Raw genomic sequence first — 7,416 nt, 5'->3', positions numbered from 1 at the left:
GGTAAGGAAAATAGGTTAGATTATATGTGTTATGATATGTTTATATGCTATGATATGTTATATGTATAAATATGTTTTGTAGTCACTTGGGGCTTATAGTTTCTTAGATAGCAAACCCCAAGGTTTTTATCATTATCGTGGAGTAAAGCTATGATTTACCCTACCTCAATTAGTCGACTTAGGACCTAGATGGGTTATCATATACTATATTGTGATCTAACCTTCCTCAATTAGTAGACTGAGGACCTAGACGATTTTATCACATGCTACGGTAATGAGTTAATGGCCATTAATATTGTAGTCCTATATGATATACGTTTTTACGTCATATGTTTTATGATATAGTCTTATGATTTATGATATATGTTTTTAGTAGATTTTCCTTGCTGGGCATTAGGCTCATTCCTTTTATTTTCGATGGTGCAGGAAAATGAACTTGGAAGGTGAGAAAAATTCGTTGCTGATTGGCATGTGTATTAGGGATGGATTGATTGAATGGACTGCTGGAAGATCGAGGATGACATTGTTTTCAAGTCTTTTGATTTATGTTTTATGTATTTCCGCACTTAGTATTTAAATGATTAATTAATGTTTATGTTTCTATGTTTTATGTACTAAACAATGGGTACCCATACCTTATTTTGTATTTTGTACCATATTTTGGATTTTTAATAAATTTCTAATATTTTATGTATGTATGTATTCCAAAATAGTAGTTATGTTAAGTATTTTTTAATTGTCCGAGGTCTAGAATTAGTCGCGGCATTACAGCTGGCACTTGTCGCACTTCTTGACATACACCATTGAATCTCTGTTCATGGTGGGCCAGAAGTGTCCCTATCTTAATATTTTCTTGGCAAGACTCTGCCCCCAGTGTGGTCCCTGCAAAAGTCATCATGTACCTCCCGGAGTATTAGACCAGCTTCTTGCGGGGATACACATCAGACCAAAGGCATAGAATAATATCGCCGATATATCTTACTGTCCATGTTTACATACTGAGGTACCTAATAGAGTAGCTTCCGAGTTACCTTTTTATCTTGGGGCAGCTCCCTGGAGACAAGATATTTTACTATTGGCTCCATCCACCCATCTTGTGGTTGTACAACTTCCATCTTGTTAGGAGCTGAGATGCTCGGAGCAGAGAAGTAGTCAATGGGGACCATATTGATCAATTCAGCATCTTTTGTGGTAGTCAACTTAGCCAGGGCATCAGCATTTGAATTATGTTCTCGTGGCACCTGTTGAATAGTAGATCTTCTGAAGTTATGCAGTATTTCTTGAGCCTTTGCCAGATACGTTGCCAATTTTGTCCCCATGCCTGGTACTCTTTGAGTACTTGGTTTACCAAGAGTATAGAATCGCTAAAAATCTTGAGTCCCTCGGTCTTGAGCTCAAGTGCCACTCGAATCCCAGCAATTAAGGCTTCATATTTCGCTTCATTGTTAGAGGCGTCGAAACCAAAATAGAGTGCTCTGTGCACCCTGTGCCCTTCGGGGGAAACCAAAATGAGTCCAACTCTGACACAATTTTCATTTGAAGACTTGTCCACATACAACTTCCAGGATGGTCCGACCACTGAGACACCTTCAGGCTTGTCATGATTCCCCATGCACTCAGAGATGAAATTGGCCACTGCCTAACCTATAATAGCAGTCCTCAGATGATAGGTGATCTCAAATTTACTTAACTCCATCGACCATTTCAAGAGTCTTCCCGATGACTCTGGGTTTTGAAGGACTTGCCTGAGGGGATGGTTTGTGAGGACCTTAATTGGATTCACATGGAAGTAGGGTCTTAATTTTCGAGTAGCCACCATTAGGCAAAAAGTTAACTTCTCCATCAACGGGTACCTAGACTCTGCGTCGAGGAGTCTTTTTCTAACGTAATAGACGGGGTGCTAAACACGGCCTTCCTCATATACCAAGGCAACAGTGATATCATTCTCTGAGATAGCCATATAGAGTAGGAGGGGTTCTCTGTCTACAGGCTTGGACAAAATCGGAGGATTTTCCATGTGTGCCTTGAGCTGTTGGAATGCATGTTCGCACTCTCCCGACCACTCGAACCTTTGACTCCCTCGAAGCACATTAAAGAAAGAGATGCACTTGCCTGTTGCCTTGGAGTCAAAATGACTCGAAGTTGTGATCCTTCCTGTCAGGCTCTGAACGTCTTTATGCTTCCAGGGAAATGGAATTTCGATTAGAGCCTTGATTTTTTTCGGGGTTTGCCTCAATTCCTCGAGCACTGACGATGAAACCTAGGAACTTTCCAGAGGCAACTCCAAATGTGTACTTTTCGGGATTTTATTTCATTCCGAACCGGTAGAGCACCGACAAAACCTCCGCCAAGTCACCCACATGGCTATCCTAGATTTAATTAGTATTTTGTCCACGTAAACATCCATGTTTCGCCCCAGCTGGCTTCGCATGGACGTTAGGCGCGCTGCAGCACAACCTCTTCAATGCCGCAACCCAACCTCTTCAGCGCCGTAGCCCATGTCAATTTTCTGAAAAACAGGCTTTCTGCCTTGGACCGGGGCGCGACCCATCATCATAGCGCCACAGGCCTTAACAATTTCTTCAAATTTTGTGCTTTTTGTCCCAAAAATTCACCAAAGCCATATAATTGCTTGAGGATTCATCTTTTCATGGAGTCAACATCAAAAAGCCTATTTTCATCATTTTTCTGCCAATTTGCTCCAATTGTTCTTTTTCTTTATTTATAAGCTAAAAGTTGAAGACAAGAAAAATCAAAGCATAATACTGCACTAAACAACTAAAAAGATTAATAAAAACTACCTAGAACACAACATAAAATTAGACTCAACAAACTCCCCCAAACTTAACCTATACTCGCCCTCGAGTAAACATTCAAACTAAACACCCACACATAGACAACTCAAAAACACAAAGTACACAAACTTATGAATCAAGTCAACAACACTGAATTAACCTCAATTTCATAAAATCTCACACAAAAGTCCAAAATTCCAATTTCTTAAACGATCTAGAATTCCAATTAAACCACATCAGCAATCCGTTTCGATCCCAAGAATGCCTATTCGACCATAATCACAAAAATTACTCAACAATTTAATCTATGTATGCATGCCAAAACTCTCCATCAAACCAATAATTCATATGCTTGCGCTATTCACCACCCTCCACTAATGTAGACAAAATATGCTCAAGAATCATTAGGACTTTAGGCTCATAACAAAAGACTTAGGCAATGTGTAGATATATGTCATTTAGGCTCCAAATTACCATAAGCATATGAACTTACAAACCAACAATTCACCCAAAGAAAACCCCATATGAACCCAAGTAAAGGTTGAGAGACACTTATTTCACTTGATCATTTTTTTTATTCAAACTAAACTCCCCCAAACTTGTTTTTGTGAAAGCATAACAAGAGTGTAGCTTGGATATTCAAATTTCTTTTATTTTGTTATTGTTTTTAGTTTTTTTTTTCAATTCTCAACATTTTTACTCTTCATTATAATACACCAAATTACAAAACTAATCGCATCCCATTACAATTCATTCCCCAATATTTATCCATATGCTCATAGTAAATTGGTAAAGGAATGAAAACTAACAAAATGTCTATTTGGCTCACAATTAGTGTCAAGCAATAAAGAGGATAATTTTAAGCTTAACAAGGGTAACAATGGGAAATTACTCTTGGGTTGGCTTGAAAGGCTAAAACGTTCCAAGAAATTTCCTAAATCACTTTCCTAAGCATATCTCATCTAGGATTTCGTCTCAAATGAAGAACAAGCAAGTTCTAGATTCATTCACTCATCAAACCACAACCCAATTTTTAACAATGCATACATTCAAATTCAAATTGCAAAGAATTTTCCATTCATGCCTAAACATTTAATTTATTTTTCATGGATCGAAATAAACATTTAGAAAATTTGCACAACATTTTCTGACATATCATAGGCTAGCATTGACAACTTGATTCACACAAACACAACACAACATTTAACGAAGATAGAACTCAAACAACAACAAACACAAACTAACAACATGACATAAACACACAAAATAGTAATACTCCTCCCCCAAACTTGATTGACACATTGTCCCCAATGTGATATGAAAATAAAAGGAAAGAAAACTTACCAACGGTCCAACTAAACATCATGAAAATGGAGGTGGCGGAGACGATGCTTGGAAAGTTCAGTTTGTCCCAGGCGCTAGAGCTTAAAATAATCGTTTTATATTATTTTATTTTTCATGTATTTCACGATTCAAAAATTACAAACTAAACTAAAAATTACTAAAAAAAAAGTCTAAACCTAAGAACAAAAATTAAAAAGAGACTAATAGAAAATTAAAATAACAAACACATAAAAACATGAATTAAAAATAACATTGGGTTGCCTCCCAAAAGCGCTTTATCTAACGTCTCCAGCTAGACGCTCACTTTCTTCATTAAACTTCAACGCCGGTCAAGTCCACTCCACTCTTCCTTTAGAGCCATAGTGTCATAAGTAAAAAATCATCTTTTGATGTTGCTAATCATCAGAGCCTTCCACCGCTCGTGTAGCCTTCGAGCCTTCCCACTATAGAACTGTTTCAAACAATGACGAACTGCTTGACTACCAATTTCAGCATTGGTTTTTCTCTTGGTGGTTTCCAAATTACTACCACCACTACATACCACATCCACTCTACAAAAAGTTGGAATATCAGTTACTGCAAAAACATTAAATGTTACCTCTTCGTTTTGCACTTGCAACTTCAACTCCCCCTCTGGTACATCAATTAGGAATGGTCTTCCCAAAATGATGGGAATGTTTGCATCTTCCTCCATATCTAGAATAATAAAATCAGCAGGGAAGATGAATTTACCAACCTTAACTAAGACATCCTTAATTACTCCACGAGGTTGCTTAATAGAGCGGTCTTCCATTTGTAAGGACACAGTAGTGGGGCTTCTTCCAATTTTAGCTTCCGAAAAATAGATAAGGGCATTAAATTTACACTAGCCCCTAAATCACATAAGGCCTTGGTCATAATAGTATCTCCTATTGAGCAAGGAATCATGAAACTACCTGGATCTTTAAGCATGGGAGGTAGTTTCTTCTGCAAAATAGCATTGCACTCCTTAGTAAGCGCCACTGTCTCATAATCCTCCAACTTCATTTTCTTGGACAAGATTTCCTTCATAAACTTCATATAACTTGGCATTTGTTCAAGTGCCTCGGCAAAAGGTATGTTAAAGTGAAGTTTTCAAAAAATGTCTAGAAACTTCGAAAACTACTTGTTAAGTGTCTTCTTTTGAAGTCGCTGAGGATATGGAATCTTGATATGGTGCTCATAACTCATTGGTGACTGCTTCTTCTCAAGGTCTTCAAAAACCTCTTCTTCTACCTTACCCTCATTCCCAACATCAGCTTTTGGTGCAGGTATAGACTTCTTGACTGGCTCTTCCAACTTCTTCCCACTGCTCAAAGAGATTGCATTGCACTGCTCTTTAGGATTCACCTCCGTATTACTTGGAAAATTTCCTTGAGGCTTAATTTGTAACATATTGGCTAATTGAGCAACTTGCTTCTCAAGATTCCTGATGGATGAACAAGTTTCTGTCATAAATTGAGATTGAGAGTTGGTCAGAGTTAACAATGCAGCTTGTAACTCATTTGTCTTCTCTTGAGCAAAAGGTAATACTGGTGGTTGTAATGGTGCCTAAGGTGGAGCTTGAAGCATAGGCTGCTGAATTTGTTGGGGACCCTGATTATTTCTCCATGCAAAATTAGGCTGATTTCTCCACCCTTGATTGAACAAGTTGGAGAATGGATTATTAGCTTGCCTATTGAAATTTCCCATCATATTCACCTGTTCCATGGGAATGAAGTTGTTCATCTCAACTACCATGCACTGCTCAAATGGGTGAGGATCACCACAATTATGACATATCACTTGGCTTTGCATGACTGGAGTGGCCATAGAATTTTGTTGCAGTTTCTTGGTCAATGATGCAACTTGAGCAGTGAGAGTGGTAATAGCATCCAGCTCATGCATACCTGCTACCTTCATATTTCTATCCCGTTCACTAGGCCACTGATAGTTAGTCATGGCCATTTCTTCAAGAAATTCATAAGCCTCATTAGCACTCTTGCTCGTGAAAGCACCACCTGCTGCAGCGTCAATAATGGTGTGAGTCGTCCCACACAAACCGTTGTAAAAATTATGGACTAGCATCCATTTTTCAATCCCATGATGAGGACACTTCCTCAAAAGTTCCTTAAAGCTCTCCCATGCATCATAAAGAGACTCTCCATCAAATTGAAAGAATTTATTAATTTCTCCTCTTAACTTTGCATCCTTGGATGGAGGGAAAAATTTAGCAAGAAATTTCAGAGCTAAGGCCTCCTATGTAGTGATTGAATTGGCTTGAAGAGAGTTCAGCCAACTTTTAGCTCTATTCTACAGTGAGAACGGGAACAATCTCAGTCTAATAGCATCATCGATGACCCCATTATATTTAAAAGTTCCACATAGCTCTAGGAAATTGGCTATGTGTGTATTGGGATCCTCGGTAGGGAGTCCACCAAACTGGACAGTAGACTGGACCATTTTGCATAATCGCCAACTTAATTTCAAAATTATTATCTGCAACTTTCGGAGGTTGGATGCATGATTGTACTCCAATAACAGCGGGGAGTACATAGTCTATGAGTGTGCGAATTGCTGGCTCAGCAGCGCCCCCATTCAACCCATTGCCCTGATGTTGGGCCATCTCTGCTAACCGTTTCTGCTTTCTGTTCTATCTGCAAGTCCTCTCAATTTTAGTATTAATGGGCAAAAGATTGTCAGCCCCTTGATGTCGCATATACAAATTGGCACCTGAAATTAAGATTCTCAAACAGAATAGTTAGAGACAATTAACAAAGAAAACCAAATTAGAATAAAAATTAATTGTATTGATATTAATAAAAATCAATCCCTGGCAACGACGCCAAAAATTTGTTCGCTAAAATTAATACACAAGTATACGTAATTGACATAAGTAATACAATGATAAATAAAGATTGTTCCCACGGAGATTGATTTACTAATTACCAACAGATTAATTTTCTATTTCTTATTGGTCAACAATAAATTGGTTTCAAAATATTAAAATAACAAAAGCAATAAACACAAAATAACACTATGAAAGAAAACAAATAATTGTAAAAACATCAAAAATGAAGAACTAGGGATTTTAATTTCATCAACTACTCACTTTATTATTTCGCTAATCAAACTTCACAATTCTTCTTCCTAAACTAATAACGGATTAACAAAAATGATTCTTACTCTTTTTCAATAAACAAAGAACTCAATTTACATGTGAATTTTCTACATTGCTGTGATAAATTCCAACATATAAAAGGCACTGAACACAATAATC

General features: G+C 37.6%; 1 non-coding gene across 1 annotated transcript; it reads left to right on the top strand.

Annotated features, from left to right (window-relative positions):
• Window positions 1-6,234: 6,234 nt before the first annotated feature.
• LOC133787481 (small nucleolar RNA R71) lies at window positions 6,235-6,341 on the top strand. The gene has a single exon (XR_009872501.1). It is a non-coding gene; the product is annotated as a small nucleolar RNA R71 (small nucleolar RNA).
• Window positions 6,342-7,416: the final 1,075 nt, after the last annotated feature.

The sequence above is a fragment of the Humulus lupulus genome, chromosome 6, assembly GCF_963169125.1.
Source record: "Humulus lupulus chromosome 6, drHumLupu1.1, whole genome shotgun sequence".
NCBI lineage: Eukaryota > Viridiplantae > Streptophyta > Magnoliopsida > Rosales > Cannabaceae > Humulus > Humulus lupulus.
The sequence above is the reverse complement of the archived record's forward strand: the minus strand, read 5'-3'. Positions and strand labels throughout refer to the sequence as shown.